This window comes from Anastrepha obliqua, chromosome 2, assembly GCF_027943255.1.
Source record: "Anastrepha obliqua isolate idAnaObli1 chromosome 2, idAnaObli1_1.0, whole genome shotgun sequence".
NCBI lineage: Eukaryota > Metazoa > Arthropoda > Insecta > Diptera > Tephritidae > Anastrepha > Anastrepha obliqua.
This window is the reverse complement of record NC_072893.1, coordinates 5,974,437-5,999,929: the sequence shown is the minus strand read 5'-3', so window position 1 is coordinate 5,999,929 and position 25,493 is coordinate 5,974,437. Positions and strand designations below refer to the sequence as shown.

The 25,493-nt window shown below is 36.2% G+C and overlaps 1 protein-coding gene and 2 pseudogenes across 1 annotated transcript in view; 1 reads left to right on the top strand and 2 right to left on the bottom strand.

The window, feature by feature from the left end:
- The first annotated feature begins 10,694 nt into the window (after positions 1 to 10,694).
- LOC129236929 (dorsal-ventral patterning protein Sog) overlaps positions 10,695 to 25,493 on the top strand; it is a 155,113-nt gene continuing 140,314 nt past the window's right edge. The window contains exon 1 of the mRNA XM_054871236.1: positions 10,695 to 11,877. The gene's annotated coding sequence lies outside the window, so the exon portion shown is untranslated. The remainder of the gene's footprint in view (positions 11,878 to 25,493) is intronic.
- On the bottom strand, positions 17,799 to 17,957 carry LOC129239934 (U2 spliceosomal RNA; annotated as a pseudogene).
- On the bottom strand, positions 18,195 to 18,382 carry LOC129239913 (U2 spliceosomal RNA; annotated as a pseudogene).

Below are 25,493 nucleotides of genomic sequence, written 5' to 3'. Positions count from 1 at the left end.
TTTTATTAACCTATTTTGTTGAAGGATTTACTCCTACTTACATAAAGAATATTAAAAAGTACTATGAAAGAATTTACCACAATTTTTTACAAAATCACTTTGAGCCAGAAAATTCTCAAAAAGGTTGCCAATGACTTTATATATTAGAATTTATACTGGAAGGTTTTGCTTATAGAGTTGGAGTACATATTATGAAATATTGGGTATGGGAATAAGGTTCCACCCTCGTAAAAGAGGAGTCTCTGCTGATACTATTTTTGTGTTTGCTCTAGTAATATACCGCTGATTTGAAGGTGTGTGTCCAAACCAACATTTCGGTAGCAGATCAGGGACGTTTCAACATGACTCGGTACCGTCTCACAAAGCTCGAGTAAAAGAATGGCTAAAAAACAACGTTCCGAACTTTATAACGCATTGTGTGGCTCTCAAATTCACCAGACGCGAATCCCATGGATTATTCTATTTGGACCATTTTGTAGAGCAAAGTCCGAACTAAAAGGTTCACCAGTCTGGAGGCGCTAAAAAAGCCATTGTCCGCGAGTGGGCCAAATTACCCGCAAGTCACATTCGGGCAACTTGCGATTCCTTTCTGAACCATCTGAAGGCCAAAGTCAAGGCAAGAGGTGGTCATATCGAGCAAAAGTCAATTGATTCTTAATTTTGTATTATTTTCACACATTTCTTACTTTGAGTTGAATAAAAGTAATTTTCCAAACTAAATTTATGGCCTTTTTAATTGGTTATACTCGAGTGCCGGACCCTGTAGATGGCGCCATGAATTTCATACACAGCATAAAAGAAGAACTGATGGTCTCATCTGGCATTCTTTCAGAAAACTAGCGACGTGTAAATGCATATTTTAAATAACACCAATCTAGGGAAGAAGAAGAGATCGCATTTAAGGCTTTCTATATTTCCAAAATTGACTAAACTACCCAGCAAAAGGTTGAACTAAAATTTCTCAGCACTCTATATTTGTGTGGAGCGTGTTGAAAATGTTTAAATTAACGTGCTTAACGACATTTAAATATCTCGCCGTAACAGTCAAACAAATTTTTTATGATGTAATTAAAATCAACAGGCCATAGTTGGTAAATTTATGCATGTGGATCATTTCCAATTGTGGTCACTGGTCGAAAACGGTGGTGATGGTGTTAAAAATGAGTTGCCGTTTTTGGCCGTAATAAAATAAATCTTAATTGCACTAGAAAACCAAAAACACAACAAACCAAATCAACATGAATAACTACTCACACCCCACACATATAGTACATACATACCGCGCGTATCCTCAGAAGATTAAGATAGATAAATAAAAGGCTAAATTAAAAGCGACAAAAGCCAGAGCAACAATAAAATCATTGCATTGAATTTTTATTTGCCTAATTTCCGTGTTCGGCGAATTTGATAGCAATTTTATGACTTCTTTGTTGATTGCTCGCGAGAGACGCAACAACAATTAGATTAGAAATGGAACTGATTGTGAATAAAAGCCGCTTAATCTTTTAGTACTCTATTTGAGTAGCCAGAAGATAACCAGATTATGAGAGGGGGAGGAGATACGTTAATATTCTGTATGCATACGAATGCTTCCAAGTATGCAAATCTAGCAAAATGGTATAGAATTAATGGGTTGTTAATTAGCGATAGAAAATGCGATTCTGCTAGGTTTTGTATGTTTTGCTAAAATGAAATCGATTTAGTTTAAAGATAGGTTTCAGAAGATGTGCGTGAGGTAGTCCAGAATTCTGTTAACTTCCAAATCCTTGTTAATTTCTGGCAATTTCTACTACTCGTAACACTTACTATCGTTACTGAAGCGGCAATGCCTTGAATTTACGCCACTATTAACGACATTAGTTCACAAATTTAATTTTTTTGCGCTCCGCATGCCACTTTCCAATCCCAATGTATAGTCGCTCGCTGATTCCGAAAATCTAGTTTTTTTAAGAAGAAGTTTTCGAGTTATTTGCAATTTACTGTTATTTAGCAAAAAAACCAAATTGGTTTTACTTAATTAGAAATGTCTTACGAATCAGTTAAACAATCTTAATACTCAATGAAAGATAATGAAACTCTCCACAAAAAGTGGAAATTTTTCCTCCCCATATTAAAGTTTGTTCTTTTAGGAAAAAATCAACCCACTTAAAAGAAAAGTTGCGAACGAACAACTGAGAATACCCAAGAACGAGTCGTTAATGTACAAAAAAGCAGTACCAAAAAATATTAGATGAAAAAAAAAAAATCTTCTATGATGTGTAAGAAGGTTTTTATTATCTTTTTTTTATACATCTTTTAATTGAACGCAGTAGCCGAATGGGTTGGGGCGTGACTACCATTTACCATTCGGGAGTGCGTAGGTTCGAATATTCGTGCATGAAAATTAAAAATTTTTTTCCAATAGCGGTAGTTCTTCGGCAGGCAATGGCAAACCCCCGAGTGTATTTCTGCCAGAAAAAATTTCCTAAAAAAATTAACTGCCGTTCGGAGTCGCCTTCATTTATCGAACAACAACAAGACGCACGCCACAAAGAAGTGTACGGGCCAATTCTTATTTTTTTTTTTAACTGAACAAATATTTATATCTATTCTATAAAGAAAAACTAAAGTTTTTATAAAAAAAATAGAAATTCAGAGTCAACATTAAAATAGCAGTGGTCATATAAGAAACGCATTCTGAAAAGGTTTACGAAAAAATTAACGAAAAGCTGCTTTGACAAAGTTTGCAGATACAAAGTCGAAACTAATATTTAGTTGGATTTCGCAAATACGGCAGGTTATTGAGTTCGCTAATTGCTCACATCGCTGCTTCGCAGCCACGTAACGATAACAATTTCTTAAAATTGTTGATTGTTACTCGGTTTGGCAATGTATGCAGATCTTTTTAAGCCCCCCCACAGATTTTCTAAAGGATTGACGTCGGAGGACTGAGCAGGCCATTCTATAACCTCAATTTTATTTGCGCGAAACCAATCCTTGTCCCTCCGGCTCTTTTAAATATTTAGGATCATTATCCTGCTGGTAGACCCATTTTATTAACATTTTCTCTGTGCAATACGGCAACATTACATTCATACTTTCTACAAAAAGGAATACTTTTTCCGTTTACTTAATTTGTTTTTTTTTAATGTTTTTTTAATATCTTGTTTCATTTTTTCATTTCTACGATTTATTTCAGTTGTTTGCTGTTTTTAATTTATTTTACAATATTTTGTTTTATTATATTTTTTTTAAGTGTTTTTTTTATTACATAATATTTTTTTCTATTGTTTAATTAATTTTATTTTTTTTTATATATTATTGTTTTTATTATTATTTTACTTTTTAATTAATTTTTCCTATTCTTTTCTCCGTGTTAATTTTCTACTTAATTTGCTGGTTTTTTAATGTTTTTCAATATTTTATTTAATTTTTATCTTTTATTTAAGTTCTTTGCCTTTTTTAATTTATTTTATTTTGTTTTATTATATTTTTTTTTCATTTTTTAATTCATTTTATCTTGCTTTTTATCATTATTATTTTTCTAAATTTTATTTTCTTTTACTTTATTTATTTTATTTGTTTTTGTTCTTAATAATTTTTTTCCATTTTTTTGTTTTATTCAATTTGTTTATAATGTTTTTTAAATTTTAAATGGTTTTCATTATATTTTGTCTATGTTTTAATTTTTTTTTTATTTTTTTTTTTTTTCTACATTTTAATTCATTTTATGTTACTTGATTTTATTATTATTTTTTAAATTAATTTTTTTTTAATATTTTTTTTTTCTAAATTTTCTTTCTGTTTTTATTATGTATTTATTTGAATGTTTGTTTTTTGGTGAATTTTTTTTTGTTTAATGTTTTTTTTTTGTTTTGTACTGTTTTCTTAAATTTTTATAATATTATAATTTTTTTAATTAAATTTTTTTATTTTTTTATTTAATATAGTTAATTGCTGCGCAATCAAATGTTAGTAACTTACCCACAATCCACATTCCGCTCTCAACATGTAAAATGATCATTGATCGAGAATTTCACAGCATTGCTGATCGGAGGTGGCGAGTGGAAACTACTTGCGTTACGACCAGACAAATCTGCCCATCATACAATCTGAAACAGACAAAAACCCTTATAAGTCTTTCGAAACACGAACTAAGGCATATAATATCTCTTATCACCGGCCACTGCCTTTTGGGCACTCACGCACGTCGGCTGGGGGTTCCTCAAAACGACCTGTGCAGATACTGCGAGGATGAAGATGAGGAAGTATCGAGCAGGCATTTGCTGTGCAGTTGCCCCGGTCTAGCCGGAAGTCGACTCGCTCTTCTAGGCTCACCAACAATTGACAATCTTTCAGTACTCTCGGACCTGAAAATCGAATCTCTCATCAAATTCTCGAAACGAACCAAAATCTATAATAAAAATCTCGGTTAGGTGGGGAAATCATATAATATAATGAGCTCTAGGGCAACACAACGGACCCAACTTGCGGTCTATGTCACCCTTAAACCAACCAACCCAACCAATATAGTTATTTTAATTTAATTTATATTTATTTAATTTATTTATTTATTTTATTTATTAATTTATATTTATTTAATTTATTTATTATAATTTTAATTTATTTAATTATTATAATTTTTTAATTTTTATTTAAATTCTCCCTTATTTTATTTTTTTACTTTATTTCATTTTATTTGTTTTCTGTTCTTCATGACTTTATTTTTCCATTTTTCTATTTTATTTAATTTGTTTTTAATGTTTTTTTTAATAAAAAAAAATTGTATTATATTTTTCAAGTTTTTTTATATTGTTATATTTTATTTTTTTCTATATTTTAATTCATTTTATTTGGCTTGTTTTTATTATTATTTTTGACATTTTCACTTTTCATTTAAATTAAATTTTTTTTATTCTATTTTTATTTTTAATTTTCTTTTTGTTTTTATTATTCTACTTTAATAAGTTTTTTTTAATTTTATTTTTTTTTGGTTTAATTTTGTTTTTTGTACTTTTTTCGTAAATTTTTGTTATAATGTAATTTTTTAATAACATTTATTTATTTTTTATTTTAATATAGTTAATTGAATTTTACTGATTGACACCATTTCAGCATTACTCTGAAATTCAAATAAATTCCTTGCAAAAGATGTCCATATTTATATGTTTAATTATATAATTACTTCTTAAATATTTATGCTTCAACCCTCTAATTAATCATTCCCTTTTGAGATTCTGTCAATCTTTCTTCATTGATCGAAAGTTATAAATAAGTCAGAAGTAACGATTCTTTTAAGTGGACTTCTTCTTTTTGATTGGTGGATACTTTAGTAAAAATTAAAATGAGCATTCAAAAAGATTCAATCTTCGACTAGCAACACGTTTCCCATTAAAATTAGACTCAAATCAAATCTATACTCACAGTTAATAAATTTTTGATTTATTATCGAGAAACAAGTCTAAGACAGCTTGAGCCAGTTCACTTCCGAATAGTTTACCATTATTTACACTGCAATAAGTTCTTCTTTATTTATAATTCTCGTACAATTTTCTTGGTTTGTTTTTCAAGAATGAGCATAATTGTCCATCTAAAACCACCCGTCGTTCTGTTTATCAATACAAATTTTTTTACTTGAGACTGAAAATTCGACAGTGTTATGCCTATGTGTCTCAGTGATAGATTCGGCGAATAAATACAGAATTTCTCACACTTAACTAACACCAAATTAAGCTACTACGTGTCCAGGTGGACCTTTAAATCTTTGGGATTTCCAAATGATTCCATTTTGATTTATTTTCATTAATTGAAGCGCGACGGTGTGTGCAATAGATATCAAATTGTTGTTGTCACAGTTGAGAAAGGTTTAGCGATTTTTCTACTATTTTTCCCTTGAACTACGTTCTTAACACAATTGGGTAAAGATTTCCTCAGGTATTGGCACCTTTTCTTAAGAGACGAAATAGAGATTTGTTCATAGAATTTGCCCTTAGAGGGAGCCTTGATATTTCGGTTTTGATGTTTCACGTCTATTACTTGGAAACATCACTTTTACTATCGATATACATATAAAATAATAGAAAGAAAATACGTGCCAGCTCACGTTTACCTCGCCTTATAGGTAACGTTTCATGTATTTCGTTTGAAATCAGCACGAGTTTCAGTGGTTTTCTGTTCACGAAATTCTAGTTTTTGTACTTTGGCATCGTATGAAAAAAGCGGGGAGGCATTTGATAAAAAAGAAACAAAATTTTAGGTGACCCTAGGCTATGATACAAAAGTGAGTCATAATAATAATTTTTTTCATAGTTTTCGCATTTCACTTGGGCTTTTTAATGTAATAATATGACTACAACACACATTTTTTTTTATATTTTTTTATTATTCCTTTTGTTTGAGGTGGGTGTATAACAAATGAGCGATAGCCGTTTGGGTCACAGCCGGCAAAAATTACGAAAGCGTATAGATATATGAATATATCTACATATACATACATACACACATATACACATAGATTTGTGTATTGTAGGGAACGTTGGCACGAAATTGGCTAGTCTGTTAAAAATGTTCATTAGCATAAGCGAAAAAGCAGCAGCAGCAGCGGTAAACACTTTGTGCATTTTAAAAACAAAATTTCAGATAATAGAAATATAAATAAGCGCGTATGTTGTCATTCGAAAGTGGCGAGTGAGTAATGTTATACCCTAGGCATTGAGCTTTGGTATTTCTGTTCTCACATAATATAGTTAGTAGAAAGCATGAAATGGTTGTACAGAAATAGGTAACAATACTGTCGGGGTCACTTAATTAGAGGAAATAATTTTTATGTCCGAAAACGGTTATTAAAGCAACCGTATTTGATCTAGAAAGTTTTCAATGATGTTCAGGTGTGGGGAATACCGTGGCCATGGAGTCTAGGTTTGGACCCCACTTGAAGTGTGTACAGGTGCATTATCCTGTTGGAAGATTCAATTAATAGGTCCAAATGTTTCACGAATCTTGGGAAAAAATGATTCCAACAGAGTCTTATAACTGTTTCCTGCAATTTTGTGGTCTACAATTTTCAATTCAAACGCACCATAGTACGTTATTGCTTGCCATACCATACCCCACCTTCAAGGCTGTGATCGTGACTCAAGTGTCTTTCCTCCTTTCGATCCATGTCTTAAGGATGTAGTAATTGTATCCATCCGGACTTCTTTTCGTCACTAAACTCTAATTTTTTGCATTCACTATTATTTGTAACAGAGATCGTAACCATGTGGTCCCTTGCAAAATCGAGGCGGAATTCTTTGCGAAATTTATTCAAAGATTGTTTTTCTTTTGTAATTTCTTATGCTTCAGATGTGGCGCTTTTAGAAAAGCCTTTCGAACGGTGGATTTGCTGGCTGCAACCCTAATCATATCTTTAAGTTTTGCTGTTGGAAAGGCGGAGTTTGATGCTGTCCTAAGGAAGGAGGTTTCCTTCGTTGTTAAAGCCATCGCAGTTCTGCCTTTGTAGTACTTACCATAGGAGGCACCTTGTAACACATAAAGATGCACAACATAAGAACTGCGACCAATCTTTTAGGTAATTTGGCGATTTGAAAGTCCCTCTGAGGTTAAAATATCGATTTGCCCTTTTTCGCGATCTGTTTCCTATTTTATTAGAATTAAGCAGTTCCCGACCAAATGATCTAATAACCAACAATCCCTTTATGCGCAAATAATGTAAGCTAAGTGAGCGCCTATTTTCACGTGAACCAATAAATCAAGCACAATATTAAAGTTTTATTGCTACGAAATACCGTTAAGTTTATTAATTTTGATACATGAGAACTATCGATATCGATAACTAAACCAAATACAAGGGAGAATGGCAAACTGTGTTGACGTGTCTGTTCTTTTGTTCGGTAAGGTTGGGCAAGCCATCATGAACCGTTTGACGCCAGAACAACGCTTCCAAATTGTGGCAATTAACTTGGAAAAAAAATCTGTTTGGGAAATTCATAGAGCGTTCCCAACTTGTCGGCCTTTATCCTTCGACTACCTTGAAAGTTTTACAAAAGGATTGACGGCAAAATACCACAGTTTTCGTTGCCTTTTTTTTGATAATTGATTTATTGGAAAAAGTATAATAGTAAAAATTGGACTGAACGAATGGACCATGTAACTTGTAGCGGAGGCGGACATATGCCGGATATCTTTTCAAAAAATAAATGAAAATGTCTACCAGATTAAAATATAAAAATTCATTTCAACATTTGCGCTTTGTAAGCACCTTTAGCACCTGTATGGCCAGATTACCATTTTCGAACTTGATTAAGAATTTTTGTTTGTTATTTATTCTCGGAGTCTTAGTTCTTTCTTCATGGCATTTTTCTAGCCTGTTCTAATTAAAAGTAATGTTTATAATTTTGTAAAATATACATTTTTTACAAATTAATTCAATAATTCACTCAGTTATATTTAGCTTTACTCTTTTTAACACTTGGTCACATTGCCCGCGATTGCGATTATGTTTGATGTTCTTCTCCTTCCAGCAGTCAAATCACTCTCTGCCACTACTGCAGTGTTGGCTAGCTTTGGTTATGTTCATTTTAATTTATGAGTTTTATGTTAAGAGAACGACTTTTTTGCTGTATTTGAGATTATGTAACAAGATAAGGTGTTTTTTTTGTAAAAATGGTGCTATAATTTCTTCAGTAATTTCTGGTATTTTTTTGCTTATTTTTACTATGAATACGCCTTCTAAGACTGGTTCTAAGACTGCATATGCCCCCTAGAACTAAAGTCATTGGATTCGCGGATGACATCGCGGTGGTAATGGTGGCACAGCAAATCCACGACATTGAGAGGTTCGCCAGCGAATCAGTAAGCAGGATCAAGGCTAAGGTCTATGAAGTTGGAATTAGCTGAGTATAAGACCGATATAGTCGTAATAAGCAGCAAAAAGATAGTAGAAACTATAAATTTAAATGTTGGGTCTGTAACTACTAGTTCAAAACCCGCTATTAAATACCTAGGAGTGATGATTGATTACCGTTTGAACATCAAAACGCACTTGGAATATTCTGCGAAGAAGGCATCGAGTGTGCAGTCATGTCTGTCGCGAATAATGCCAAACACGGCGGACCTAGCCATAGCAAAAGAATACTGTATAGCAGGGTAGTCAGCTCGGTTCTAATAGTTACACAAAACAACTGATAGCCGTCTATCGGCTTAGCGCTTTGCGGACTATCTGCGGCTTCCGTACAATTTCGTTATAGCCGGCCTAGTCCCCGTAGTCATTTTGGCGAAAGAAATGCAAAGAGTGCAAGTCGTAAAAATATTTCAGGACAAGAAAATCGTCATTCGATCATCCACTGGCAAAACCGGTGGAACAGATCACCGAAAGGTAGATGGACGCATGTGCTAATACCCATTCTTACGATGTGTTTAGAAAGGAATCATGAGGAGATAAACTTCCTTCTAATCCAATTCCATTCAAGGCACAGGATGTTTCGAAAATACCTCTATAGATTCGGCCATGATAGTTCACCCAATCTGCAAGGAGAGGGAAGAAGACGCTGATCACGTCTTGATTCAATGCCCACGCTATGTTCCCGAAACCTGTAGGATATTAAACGGAGAGATCATTATAGATTTTTTGCTAAAATCTATCACCCGATTTTACCGAAGCGAATCTGCGTGCATGCAAAACATATCCATAATGCATTAAGACGCGCGGAGGTTCGTAGACGAAATAACTAACAGCCTATGAGCTAACCAGGCCCATGAGGTAACTCCTTTTTTGGACTGTTCCCCGGGGAGAGTGGTAGATAGTGGGTAGGTGTTTCGTGCATACTGCTATGCCGGTATACTATAGCAGTACTCATGAAAGTTTTCTGTTCACGGGCGTCATCCCGGGGGGGAAAAAACATTAATGCAATGCGCAAAAACTGGCCAGTGCGCTCGAATAGTTCCGCCCTGATAATATCGGCTGATGATATGATGGTTTCATGATAATTATGCTGATGGTGTAACTGTAAATTATCTGCGTGTGCTTGGGCGTATTAGTGTACATCCATTTGTATGTGCCGGCTTGTGCGGGTGTTCAATCAGAGCATGGGCGTACAAAAATTGCGTTCTCTATTAGACGAATAAAATTATAAATAAATGTCGCACCGCTACGCTCACAGCGGTGTACCGCACGAGTTGGACGAGCTTAGCGCGAATCATTGATGCTGTCACTGCTGCTGCTTCTAACGAAAAGTACGCATGACTCTAGGAAAGAAATGCTAGTTATTACATACATATTTACGTCATACTAAATAAAATCGGCCAAGCTAAAATATACTAAATGAGCAGCTAAGTATTTATATTTTTTGTTTTGATACTCTGAGAGTTATCGCAGTCACGTTACAGTCGCAGCGACCGCTTCTGCTAGATATGTACGTACATGCACATATGTATACAAAATACCTCTTTACGGATTTTGTTGCTTTGTTTTGTGCTGGCGCCACTCAAGCGAAACGATATGAATTGAAATACGACAACGGTTGGCGTGCGAGTGTTGGTGAGCGCGTTGCGCGTTGTGCGACGAAGCGGTCTATCACACGCGAGTGATCGCACGCGTTCTATGATGCCGCACCGAGCCGTGCGATCACCTCGACTGGACAGCAGAGCAGCTGGCTGGCCGCTTAGCTTGCTGACAACTGTGTCTCGCCACAACTTCAGTTTGTCCAAGACCGTGCTTACCAACGTTAGTAGTGCCGTAAGTGCGCCAATTTGCCGTGGTGCCTGTTTGCTTTGTCTTGTGCATTTGTTGTATATTCTTAGTGCGAAATTATTTCTGTATCATTTACGAGCACAAATCAAGAACTTGCCAATTCGCGCTGTATCAAATTAATGTTTACGGATTGGTAGCAGGAGATTGTTTTTGTTTTTTTGTTTTGTTTGAGCTATCCCACTGTGTTGCGTACAGAACTTTTGCATTAGCGGTTGAGGTTACGAGTGTGTGGGTCGAAAAGTCACACGCGTTACTTATCCGTGTATTCAAAGTGCAACGCATCGTTAAGGAGAAATATTAAAGAGCGAAGGTTGTAAAATCATAACAACCCACTTATTGCAAAAAGAAGTGAGAAAGAAGTGAGCGTACAAAGCGAACGACCGATTGGCAAGAATCAAAGTAAACGAAACAAAGCGAAATAGACTAACGAAGTTAAACATAAGCACCGACGACGCAGGCGCTTACGACGACGTTGTCGTTGGTTACTGCGGCGACAGTGCTTTGCAAAGTTTGCAGCATTGTATGGTGTATCGCGTCGCGGCGTTCGGGAAACGAGCCACCACTGATATTATTCTTGTTCACAGAGCGTATGCGAAAAATGCGCGCACGCGATATATGCAAAGCAAACAAAAACAGCAACAATAGCAAAATCGAACTCAAAGGCCAACGCAGCAATTGCAACTACAGTGTCAATTTTATCGATAACGCAAGCCGAAGTCGAAAGCGTTCGCAAGCGAACAATCGCAGTAAGCAAAAGGTGGTTAAGCAACAACAACAAATTCTGTACGAGTTACAGCAAAGTAAAGTTGTACGACTGCGACTTCCACGCCGACGACGGCTAGGCTAACGTAAGCTAATGCGTATGCTGTGCAAGGTGTGCAGTTAAGGAATTTTCACTAAAAAAAAAAAAACAAAAATAAATAAAAATAATAATACGAATACAAACACAGCAACGAAGGAGCGAATTATTTACGAATTTTGGCGCTATAAAATTGTTCAGAATATATCGAAACGAAATCAGCTCGAAAAATCGAAAAAATACAAGAAAAAATTAATATAATAAAAAAATTGTGCGTACACCAATAGCTCCATAAAATTATATGACGGCGTTACTTAACAAATTTGAAATCAGCATCTATAAAAAAAAGGTTTGTATTGGATCCACTACAACTTCCAATGTTACCCTCACTCGCTGTGCCTCTCAATTGCGTATACGCAACGCGGAGCAGCTGTGAGGGTAGTGTAATTAATTGTTCAATAAAAGCGACTAGCGACAATTTTCTATGCCCGCGACTGACACTGTGTTTGAATAATAAAAATTTTGTTGTTTCTTTGTTGGTGTGTGTTGGTGAATTGTAAGCTATTACCTCAACAATTTTTTTTAATTCAACCAAAATTAAATTAATAATTAATTTACTTTAATAATTAAAATACTTTTTTATTTTCTTTTTTAATTTTTTGTTTTTGTTTTTGTTTTATGCTGTGCCTCAGGTGCATTATACGAGTATATGCAATAAAACAGTTTTAAACTATTCGCGCAAATAATGGATTTCTTTTTCCCCAAAGTAATATATTAATTTTTAATAACGAAGTTACGTTGAAAATTTAGAACCCTTATGTTTAGCGTCTATCGCTTTCAAGTATGAAGCTGCAATTAGTTAGTGGTGCCGTAGCCACAGAATTTGCTGATTAGTCATTGCCGTAACCATAAACAGCTGATATTGAAGTAGAATTAATGACAACATTTGCATTTTGCTATAAAAGCACGGATAATTTTTTACTAAGTCAATTAAGTTTCCATCGTTCATTCCTAATATTAAAATTTGTACCGCAAACATCAAAAGAAATATAAAGCATTTCGCAGCTGCTTACGGGTACTGGGAAAAAATAAATTAGAATAAATAGATTATGGTACGGCACCTATGTATAATCGCTTACATTAATGCCCAAATGTTTGACCAGAACAGCTGATTGCTATGGCTACGGTTATGGCTAAGGTACGGCACTGATTGCAGCTTAAGTTAGTATATATAAAGTTATGACAAGCGTTCAATGCTTGGCATGGTGATCGAGTTTAAGCTCGCATACAAGTTGAGTATTCTATTCGACGTCAGGCTTTTCTCAAAAGACATTTATCTGCTTAACATTTGGGATCCAAAAAATTATTTCACTACTCGAATGTTCTATACCGATTATATATTCTTAACCTATTTAACTTGCATTTTGCTGCAAGCGACCACTTCTTTGGTATCAATTGCGTTTCTTCCCAGTTCTCAATATACTTTGTTAGTTCAAGTGCTTCTGCCCCGGTATGTAGGGGTTTAGAGCTGATATTTCCCTTTTCCATTCCGAACTACCAAATGTTAACGCACGATTTATTCAGGTGAGGAATAATCGCAGAACTTAACCTGGTGTGCAATGATCAAGTCTCGCCAGGAGGAACCGTCTTAATGAATACGGTTCTCTTCTACGTGAGTTAATTGCTCGAAAAATCAAACATGGAGCCGCGAGATATTTTGATTAGAAGACAGAAATGGAAGTGATTTCGTCACGCTTTACGCAAAGAAGACGGTAACATAGCGAATAAGGCAATGGAATGGAACCCACTAACATAGAGAGGAAGAGCGCCTGGCAAGCCAAGGCCCTAGGAAAACCTGGAAAAAAATTGTGAGTCGTGAGATGGCTCAACTCGGGTTAAGCTGGAAGCAGATGAAGGTGTTATCCAGTAATAGGACAAGATGGTGCGTAGCTGTTGTTGGTGTCCTATGTCCCGTTAGGGTGTCACGGAAACAAAGATGATGATGTGTAACGCGAAACGAGAGCTGTGTGTATCTTTCTCAGACATCTTAACGGTGGCTGGCAAAAAAATTGTGTATGTGAGAACATGTAAAACATTTCCGAAGTTTGTTGATATCGGTTAATGATGCTTTTAGCTTAAAGATGACCAAATAAAGGGTTCCCCCCTTCGTTGAGTCTGTTAAAAAACTCTGAGCAGCAGCGGCAACTGTAGGGTCTGATAATTCATGTGACGAAATTATATTTAAAGTACTAGTGGTGCAAGCAGTTGTCAAGTATTTGAAAATGTACGGCAAACGGAGCCATGCAATATTTATTTATGTAGATACAACGGTCCCCAGAAGCTTTTTTTAAAAAATGAAAAAAGGAAAAAAAAAATGAAAAAAGTTAAATTTTTCATTATCATCTTTATTTTTGTGAAAGAGCAAACATTTCCATTTTTTATGGAACACGATTTCATTCATCATGGGCTGGCTTCGTATTCATCTTAAAAAAACATGAATCGCTAATGAATTGCTCTCACACATCGCACAAACAATTTTTTATCATGCCTCTGTAGCGAGTTTAGGCTTTAAACCCCAGCTTCCCGCAGTAGTTTCAAAGAAAAATAGATCAATGATGCCATCACACCAAAGCCCGCACCAAACTGTCACTTTCAGAAGATGCATTTGATGCTCGACGATCACTTGCGGGTTTTTCTATCCACAGATGCTGCAGCTTTGCTTGTCACATAGCCGTCGAGATGAAAATACGCTGCATCAGAAAAGATGATCTAGTTTTGGAAATAAATTCGAAATATTTTCTAAGCGAAAAGCGATAAATTTCATTCCACGGAGATATGATACTTATGTACTACCAAGATTTTCAACCGGCTATATAACGCGAGAAATCTTAGTCGATTGTAGTGTTGGTATTAAAATAATACTCACTTTCCTTTCCGCATTTACAATATATTGGTATTCACATACATACATATTCGTATCTTTTATTCATACTAGTATTCATATATCGCTACCCACATTCGTTTTCGATTTTGTATTCGTATTCGCAAGCAAAACAACAGCTGGCACAGTAACGAACATCGCCTTTGCGTTGGATCGACTTTGCAGCTTAATGGCGTTAGATGATAGTTGAATGTTGATCTTAATGAAGCCACATCAAAAATTTCGCTCACCAGTTGATGTTTCATATCCACACGGAGTATTGAACCCCGAACAAACTGAAACTCGAAAGTGCATAGAAATTCACTCTGTTACAGCGGCCAGCTAAAAATAGTTAAGTTTGAGTTGAGGGTTCACGGGTATGTATGTATGTACACATGTCCATAAGCAATCCCATACATTTGTGTACCTAAGGATATAAAGGTAATATTTACATTAAAATCGTGAAATGGTTTTGTCTTCTTACCCATTTTATTTAACTTCAACGACTAAACGAGTTCAATTGCCATCATTTATTTATTTGCTTTTTAATTACCTAAGCCTTCCATGTGACAATATTTGCTTTTATATACAAGTACATTTAAAATTATAATATTTATGTGAATACGTGTATGTATTTGTAAAAGATTGTTTGTTTGCATACATGTTTTTTATTGGCAATAGTTTGAGTCAATATTTGTATGGTTATCGGATAATTTCGCAGCCCTTGCTCCATGCCACATTAGTACACACCCTAACGCACTGCAGTAAGTGCATACCCCATAGGAAAGACTCGAACGGGCTCCGTTTTTTTATTGCGACTAGTTGACAAATATTTACAAATGACTAACAAACAACTCGTACTGGTGTACTGCTGAAAGAAATTACTGGTTCACAACTACATAGTATGAATAAGAAAGCTTAACAGAGTGCCCCAGCCGATTCTTCCGTATGTGTACCGACTAAGTGTTGGGAACAACAATGAATTCAAATTCTTCTCCACTTGGGCTACAAAATTTAAAAAATATGCGAGATTCAAGATTGGAGCTCAAGACATTATAAGGGTTGGAAGGGTCTTTCAAAAGATGCTGTGTTAAAACAAAACTAGTAAAAATTTAGCATCCTTCGGGCTCTTAACAGTAGCACCACCACGAGCACGTCTACGTCTACAGATAAAATCCGCCAAACAGTCGATTCATAATGCCTTCTTGCTGAGAACGTCGAGGTATCGATGTTGAAGGTTGTTAAGCACACTTTGCTTCACAGCAGCAATATTCTCAACAGAACTCCAGTTTGTGGTCTATCAGTCCTTTCCCCATTATCGAAAGAACCAATTTCTTGAAAGATAGAACATTTTTTCAGCTACCTTTGTACTGCTGACTCATTTGGGCGCTTATTATCGTGTAAAATTGTAAATTTGTTTACTTGACAAGCGTGAAAGATGAAATTATTTTTTGTTCACTGGAGGGACCGAAGGTGGTAAATCGCAGCCCTTTTGGTTAATTAAATTATAGGTTATACAAGGCTTCGTTTCCGTGTACCAGTAACTGTAGAAATAACTAAATATCCACTAGCGTTAGTAGATTCATTCATTCATTTATGGTTTAATCTTATATTAATACGATGGCACGCGTGGTTGTAGGATATTGTCCATTTTGATGGAATCGCCTACGTGGGGACGGCCAGGATCACTCGTGAAAAACGATTCCTCTCCCCATGGATGGGTAAGGATATGCTGAGTCAGTGCTCGCTGTAGGTAGGTAGGTGAAATGGTTGAAGTGCCGGTCTGGCACTCCTCAAGGAGCACTAAAGCGCCGTTTTGATAGCATTATAAGACCTCTAACAGGCTGATATCTACAGCTAGTTAGAGCTGTTGATATAATGGAGGAGATTGATTGGACCCTGTGACCTTAGTCGTCTAGCTGCCAAACCCGAACATTTACAGAGAAACTGCTCTACAGTCTTCTTCTCTGAAAGATCTCCACAGCTTCTGCAATGGGTGTTAAATGGTAACCCTAGCTTTTCCGCGTGTGTGCCGATCATCCAGTGACCGGTAAACACAGCTACAAGTTAGGAAATTGAATGGCGAGGAGTCCAAAGGACTTTCTGAGTTCTTCGTTTATCGTATTGGGGCCAAAGGGTTTTTGAAATATCACATGAAGAAATGGAGCTCCATCTTTTCTGTGCTTTCCTGTGGAATAATATTTGTGCAGTTCCCCTTTAACAACTGTCCGGGGGAGATCGATGACCTGGTAGGAGGTCTTTGAAACCAATCCAGTCCCCTTCCTGGCAAGCTCATCAGCAATTTCATTTCCCTCTATTTTTCTATGTTTAATTTTACCTGCACACCCAATAGATTTGATCTCCTTCTTACAGGATTTTACTAATTTCGTTCTGCACCATGGCGTCGTCAGAGCCTTAATCGTGGCTTGACTATCGGAGAAAATGTTAATACCTCCCTCGCTCCCGCGTTCCTTAAGTATTTTGCATACCTGCAAGATTGCAAAGACTTCTGCTTGAAAAACACACTCCTAGTGTCGAAAGTTTAAAGGAAATAGATAAATTGGCAAAGGTGCAGGCTTCGGTGCAGATTTTCCCCACGATCCAATCCTGAAATATTGTCCTAGCACGACCCTCAAACTCTAGTTTGCGGATAGAGAGATCTGTTCAAAACTGCTACCATGTCCTGCTCGTTGTGCTCGATCGAATTTTTCTGCAGATTGTGATTTACTGATTAAATTTGCTAACTGGATTGGAAATTGAAGTCGTTTGAACAGGTGCCCGATTATTTATATAGGTGCCCGATTATTGGGATATGTGGTAGCAGAGGGATTATTCCCTTAAAATCTCGGCTAAAAATGGATATTTCCCTTTACCGACCAAACGTGTGCGGTAGAATAATCTGGGTGGGTTTAGATTACTAAGCAAAATTATCGGCGAACCAATCGTCAATCGCGGATAGTGTGGTGGAATTCCAAGTATAGGTATTAATTAAATAAAAAAAATACCAGTCTAACGGTTAGACTTGATAGAAGTGAAACCTTCCGTAAAACAAACTGAGAGAGAATAAGACGAAAGCAGCATTAGGAGCGGGATAATTATAGGTTCATTATAATATTGCTATAAAGTTCATATTTTATTTTCTTCATTTTATCATTATTCATCCTCAGTGTTTTCAATTTCAACAAATGATACGAGTGGCTTATGATAGATAAAATATGATACAAATGCTTTGGTTTCGATGTTGTCAAAAAAAATACCCAAACGGACCGAAGAAACAGACTTACAAATTTCTTCCATTTTCGTCTACTTGTATTCATATAAAAATTTATGTCTCTTCCCACCAAAGCTAAATGTATTAGTATATTTTTTCTTGTATTTATTCAAGGCTGAACATAAAACACTCCGCCCATTTCCAAAAATTAGTTTAACATTTGTTGTCCTCCGATGGAGGATCTATCAGATGTTAAGCTGATAGGAACAGATACCACACTACCTACTTCAATAGATTTTCTAATAAACCTTTTGAGAATTTACACGCTCACAAAAATTAATGTACGAAATATTTATACCGATTCACTTAAACTGACTTTCAGTATCTAAACCAAAAAACTGTTCAATAAATAATCAGAAATGTCCTACAATGTAAATTTCAAAAAAAAAATTCCATTTTCGTCTACATGTATTCATATAAAAATTTATGGCTTTTCCCACCAAAGCTAAATGTATCAGTATATTTTTTCTTGTATTTATTCAAAGCCGAAATCCCGGCGGTACTGCAATACCGGGTCAACCCGTGGCAGAGAAGGAGCAAGCCGCCTCTAAAAACACTCCGCCCATTTCCAAAAATCAGTTTAACATTTGTTGTCCTCCGATGGAGGATCTATCAGATGTTAAGCTGATAACCACACTACCTAGTCAATACATTTTAAATAATAAACCTAATAAAACTTTTGAGAATTACACGCTCACAAAAATTATTTATATCAACATATAATATAACGCTTCGTAACTAAATAACTTTTAGGCCAGCGACGACAGCATGACGCGGTAGCCGAGCGACTAGCAATGTGAGCTTCCGATCCAAAATCCTTGGTTCAAATCACAAGAAAAAATAAAAGTTATTTTTATTTATTTCGTCGCTACTTTTATATCAACATATAATATAACGCTTCGTAGCCAAGTTGGTCGCTTTTTTCGTTTCACTTTTCCTCAAATCACTCCCAACGATTCTAAAGAAGTTTTCACTTCAAAAAATTGTGTTGCAGAATTTACAGCTAAGTTTTCATTCACGACATTGTCGATTGAATTGAAAGAAATGAGTCCGCCTGGTAACGACTATTTCATCCAAAAGTTGATTTTTTAAACATCAAGACTTTTCGTTCCAAAAATATTAGTAGCAGTAGTAAGAATAGTGTTCTTCACCGAGCTAATTTAGCTTCAAGCATTGAGTAAGTCGTAACAAAGCACAAAATAGGATACCGTCTGGGAATTATTCACTACTAACACCTGAGCGTCACTTTTGAAATACTCTCTATTTAACGCTCGTAAGCAGGTAATTTGTCGAATTTAACTAATTCAGTACTATCCCAAAATCGTAACACATTTCTTTTCGAACTTTCGAATAAGGGATGCGGTAGGGATAACGCCATGTAAAATTAACTCACTAGTTCCTTATATGGAAAACATATGAAAAGTGCCCTAACCATTGTTACACACCAGTTCGAATTTCCTTGCAGGGTATGTCGATTCGTGCAAAGCTACATTCATGCATGCATAAGTACACAAGTTCATATCTAACTATTATGTATGTATATGCAAGCGTAGTGAGCGAATTCCATGACAAATTGCAGCAATTACTGTTAAAAAAGTCGCTACTCTACCTTCGAATCGATGATTGATCGTTGAACAGTAGATCAGAGGATCAGTTTGGTCGTTCGATTGAGTTGGCACGCGTGTCTGATCAGTGATTACGTGCATATGTACATATCTACAATTCGCTGACGCACAAAAATACTATAAAAATTTATTAATGCTTGCATATAAAAGGCACAAATTTGTTCAAGAGTGAATGAGTGAATGTGTACATACATACATATGCATGGGAGTATCTCCTTTTGCGGGAAGAGCATCATAATCCAAGAAAACAAAATATCGAAAAACCAGCTTAAAAGTCTTCTATTGATTATTTATAATGAAGTAAAAATAAATACATTCATATCTGCTGCCAATGGCAGTGCTCGAAGTCTCTTACACATCACAATATAGTACCTGGCGATCACATGTTTACCACATCTTATCTAAAAAATAGTTTTTGAGCTATTGGACTCCTCTAGAAATCGAGCGATAAGTTCTGGTTGTGTCCCTATGAAACCAGTATTATTTTTAGTATTTGAAATTGTAAAAAAATATTTTAATCAAGGTAATATTCATTGTTGAAAGAACCTGCGTTATGGATCAGAGACTCGCTCGGTACTCCGCAATCGATCACTAACTTGTTTATTACTTTATTTATTATACCAGTACAGATTGCATCCGAATACTTCGATATTAGGCTCATTTGGGTTTCGGGTCACAGTCGTAAAGCGGGGAGCTGCCAGCCCTTTTTTCTACTCTCTAACTAAAATCTCCTCTTATCCGAAGGGTTACTTCTCTTGGAACCTTGATGTTAAGTAATACGTCTGGAGGCAAACCAGTCAATCTCTGTTAGTACTAGAATCTGTCCGGTGTCCGTTACATAACGACCCTTCAGCATTTCCATAAGCCAGGAGATCAAGCTGTTGATAGCGTAGCTTCGACTTGCAACATCACGTAATCTTCGCCATTTTGCAAGTTTATCGCTGCCCAGCTTGTGAAGAGGAGGATGAGACGGCGGACCACTTCCCGTCCGTCTGCCCCGCTTTCGCTCGAATCAAGTTTGAGGTCTTTGGCACTGATGTGTTAAGAAGCGACCACCTTGGCTCCTTGGCACCACAAGATCTACTCAGATTTCTTCCGAGGTCGGGAAGATTAAAAAAAAATTAAAAGGGAATTCGAGTACAGTACAATGGACTTAATTGTGTCTGAGTGCTGTACTTACTAGTTGTTCCGACAAAAAAAAAAAAAAAAAAAATTTCACAGTCACTTAATCAGTTTTTTGTTAAAAAATGTTTCTTCTACTGATACTCTCAAGTAGTTTTTCTATAATTTTATTAAGTAACTTCTATTATAATTATTATTATTGTTTTTTTTAGTAATCACTTGCCTGTCATATAAAATATACGCTAACCAAAATTCATCAGAGACTTTTGTTCTCTTCCGCTTGTGTGACCCAGATTACCTTATCATATCAATTTTTAATTACTTCTCCCAATCAAGGCAGCTAACTTTTAATCAATTTAGTCGACCGACCCACTGTGTGGGTATCCCATGTAAATTTTTAACAAAAATTTAATTAGAAATTTGGCTGTAGTGGGCCTGAATGCTCATGCCCGTAAGTACAAACCCCGGCGAGGGAGGCCCACAAGTTTTTATTCCTTGGCAACGCCAGAAGATAGAACGAAGTAGGTAAGCCGGCCGGGCAGGCATTTATCAGGTACGCCTCAGTTTACATAGTTTACCGCAAACTATTCGAGTGGAGATAAAGCAAAAGCACTCGGGAGAGATGGGGCAAGCAGCACAGGTCATTCATGTATCAAATTTTCATGGAGAATATAAGCCATGCAAGTCAAATTAAAACAAGACTTAATTTTTTTAGAAATATTTCCAAATGGTACCAAAAAAAAGAAACAAATTAGTCCCAGGGCTGTGTGGCTTAAAGGTGGATGGTGAGACCGCCTTCTAGCAGTTGAAATTCTTATCGTACATTCCCGCAAAAGTATCAACATAGCTTATGGTATTGTGCAGAGATTAAGCGTAAGTAAATAAAAACTAAGTACATGAACGCACACACAAACATATCTGCACAAATGCATAGAAATGTGTAAGAAGGCGCTAAACAGCGACGTGGCGACACCCAACACTTAGGAGTGTTACATATCACTTCTTCATATTGGCTGTATGTTGTTGTTGGTATTGTTAGTCGGTTTTGTTCTTATTATTAAAATTTTAATGTAGGTATCGAGTGACTTTAACCGAGTCGTACTCTTTATTTAATTTTTCTCTCCTATTTTTTTCCATTTTATTGCTTTCTTTTCACCAATAAGTCGTCAACACAAAACATAGCACACATATCTATGCACTTCTACATATGTTTGTGTGTATGTTCACAATACGCCACTGATAAAATGAAATAACCGAATACGAGATAATAAATAGATATTTGTTGCATTCACTGTTCGAAGACGAATTGTCTGTGTCGTCTGAAATGCCGCACTTCCTGGCGTTCAACTTAGGTGCTGATGATACAGTGTGATCGGTGGCAGAGTTGAGAATTAAAAAAGAATTTCAAGTGGTAAAAGTTTGTTTCAATAACTACCACAAAGAAGATAAGTGTAAATTCTATTTCAAAAAATAAATTATTTCTATTTATTTATTAAAAACGAGGCAAAACAACACAATTATTTTTACACCAAATAAGGAGCACTGGCTGCCAGGGCCTTCGGCTTAAACATTTTTTTATATTCTTATTCACTCCGTTCAGGAGCAAAGGGCCTACACAAGACTCTTCCATCGTACTCGGTTCTGGGCTGTTGTTTTCGCGTTGACATCACAAGTCGGCATGTGCTTGCTCGCGCAACATCAACCTTCACGAAGTATTACTTGGCCGACCGCGACCTCTGCTCCCTTGCGGGTTTCGGTCCAATGCCATTCACGTGATGCTATCTGGTGGTTTTCTAAGCGTGTGACCTATCCATCGCTAGCCTGCGTTTGATTTGCAATAGGATGGGTTTCTTGTTCGTTGATCTCATCAGTGCGTCGTTGCTGATGGTGTTCGGTCAGAATATTCTACAGATAATGCGGAGGCATTTGTTGACGGAAGATTGTAGCCTCTGTGTGATGGTGTTAGATACCAGCCATGTTTCACTTCCTGACTTCATGAGCTGAATATTCGCAGTTTAGAGCGTGGAGAGCCTGGATATTTGCGAGCTCGCCCATACTGTATACATTCGGTTGAACGCCGACCTTGCTTTCTTTAGCCTGCAGTTGACATCTGTATCTGCTCCGCCACCTGTCGTGAAAGGGCAGCCTAGGTAGCAAAAGCTTTCGTCAAAATTATTTCTATAAATGTATATGTCGCTGGAGAAGTAACGTCAGTATGCCATTAACCTCGCGAACGATATTTTCTTTTAGTGCTGAAATAGTCGCTTGGTTTGTTTCATGGACTTTACTTCTGAGGTATCCTTACAGAAAAAAGTCCATAGAAGTTAGATCGGGCGAGTGGAAGGAAATGAGAAAGCGGATGAATGTGCAAGGAAAGGAGCGTAATCGCGGAAACCCAGGAAGGTGGTCTCTGCACATTAATTGCAGGGTCTTCAACACGCTCTGGCCAAGGGGACAAAATGTATGCCTGAATTCAACAGGTCAACTGGAAGGGCAAGTTACCTTCTTAAACAAAAAAACTAGGAAAAACTAGCGCTGCACATGCCGAAATCAGACTAAGGTGTTCGGGCATTCTTAAAAATTTTGAGTTCATCTCGATGGTGCTGGATCACTGTACACCCACGCTAGGTCCGAGCGGACCGTTTTCTACTCATATTCCCTCAAGGGCAGATCCTTCCGGACATGGGTTGATCGGGAACGCTCGAGGGAAATTTTTAGTGCTTTAAGTAAGAAAATTTTGTTTTCATAGACTAAATTTATATATATGAATAAATGCATAGCATCGAAAGTGGCAATTTCAAGTCCTTCCATTTGGCAAAATTTGACTATTTCAACTTCCAACGACTGTTCGAGCTTAACCTGTCCGTTCGTTGGTTGAGACAATCCGATTCAGATTAGTACAAATTATTCGATGCAATGTTGCCTTTTATCTTGAGTAACGCTAATGATTTTTCAACGTTTCACTAGATTTCGAAGTACTCGTGCACGTACAGAGCTATTCTAGCGCGCTGTTAACAAGTTAACCACATTATCACATTCGCTATTTACACGTACGTCGTGCGTATGCACCTACATACGAGTATGTTCATATGTGAATGTGTGTTCGTTCGTTACTTTATATTTTATTAATTCGTGTTGTTTTTTCTCAGCCACTATTCACCTCTTCTCTTGTTCTCGGCGTGCTCACTGAAACATTTTGACACGTCGCCGGGGCCGAGATGGTGCCGGAACACCGGTTGGCAATTAGTGTTACCAATTAACCGTGTATTGTACAACCAAATATAAATAAAACTAACAATTACAATTACAGCGTAGAACTAAATACTACAAATGAAGCGAAAAATAAAAGTAAAAAGAAAGTGGGGAAGTATCCAATCACATGCTTCCCCGTTCATTAGGTTGAGTGTGTTTTTGTTGTCATTAAAAATGGTATGTGCAAAAAATCGCGTATCTTTAAAATTTATGTTCATATGTATGTAGATTAGGGCGGGTCAATTTTTTAAATTTTAACTAACTTTAATTAATACGAATATAAAATTGAACTTAATATTTATTTAATTTTTTTTTACTATAAACTTATACTTGGAATTTTTTGGTACGAAGACATTTATTTTGAAACCGAGTTTTTACATAAAGCTTATTCAAGTAGTTTTTGTCTGAAATTTAATTTTTTTATAAATCATTAGAAATCAATTATAATAAATTTAAGGAACAAACACCTTCTTCTTATTCTTCATTGGCACGATAACCGCTTAAGTGATTTTGGCCGAGTTTAACAAAGTTGGACAAACCAAGTGAAACCAAGTCCTTCTTCACCTGATCTTTCCAACGCAGAGGAGACCTTCCTCTTCCTCTGCTACCATCAGCTGGTACCTTATCGAATATTTAGCAACGAAGCCGCTGGATCTTTATTCGCTGCACTATGTCAATATCGTCGTAAAGCTCATACAGCTCATCGTCTACGAAACTTGCCGTCATCAACATGTAAAGGTTCAAAAATCTTACGCAGAATGTTTCTCTCAAAGGGACGTCTCATCGGATACAAGGCATGATGAGAGCCTTATAAAGTGTAAGTTTTGCTCGTCGGGGGAGGACTTTACTACTCAATTGTCTACTTAGTCCAAAGTAGCACTTGTTGGCAAGAGATATTGTCCGTTGGATTTATCGGTAGTAATGCTAGCTTCTAAATAAACGAAGTCTCTTACAACCTCGAAATCATAACCGTCACCAGTGAGCCAATACGCGAGTGCATCGACTGTTTGTTTGATGACTCGTTCACCAGTAGATAAATAAAATTTAATTTTTAAGATAAAAAAATTATGGGTACAACTTTTCTTTAAATTTACTATATAAGAAAATTTAAAGCTTTTTATTATTATTGTACATATAATTGTATTGTATAATTGGAGGCCTCTTGCCCCCTTTTTGGGCGTGTGTGTTGATGATCCAAATTAATAATTATTGGATGTATTAGAAATGCTTATATCTACCTAAATGCCAAAAAGAGAATAAATCCGAGCGTATTTTTGACATCTGTCAGACATCTTCCTTGTCACTGTCCCTCGTGGCATGCCAGTAGGCTTATTTTAGATGATTTGGCTTCTCGTTCTTGAATGTTACTGATGCCTTTAGGGATATAAATGCCAACCAGATCATTGGGTTTGCACTTAAAAAAAAAAATGGTTTAACGAAGTGGTATCACAATGGATCAGCAACGGTCTAAGTGAGTTTGTTTAAAGATCGACTGCCACTTCTACCTGCCTACCTAAAAACAACATATTACAAAATTTATGTTTTTTGTCGGAAATAGTCGTCCGAATGCGTTGACAATTCAAAGTTTGTCGAAAAAATATTCTATCATTCAAGAAACTGTTTCTGTGGTGAATAGAAAAAGGACTGGCATACCAACAACTGGACGCTCTGTTGAGAATATTGATCATCATCATAAATTCCTAGAGCTACAGTATCAAACAGAGGGCCACAACGAATTTTTCCATTCGGGTCTGTTTTGCGCCAATCTCTTCGTC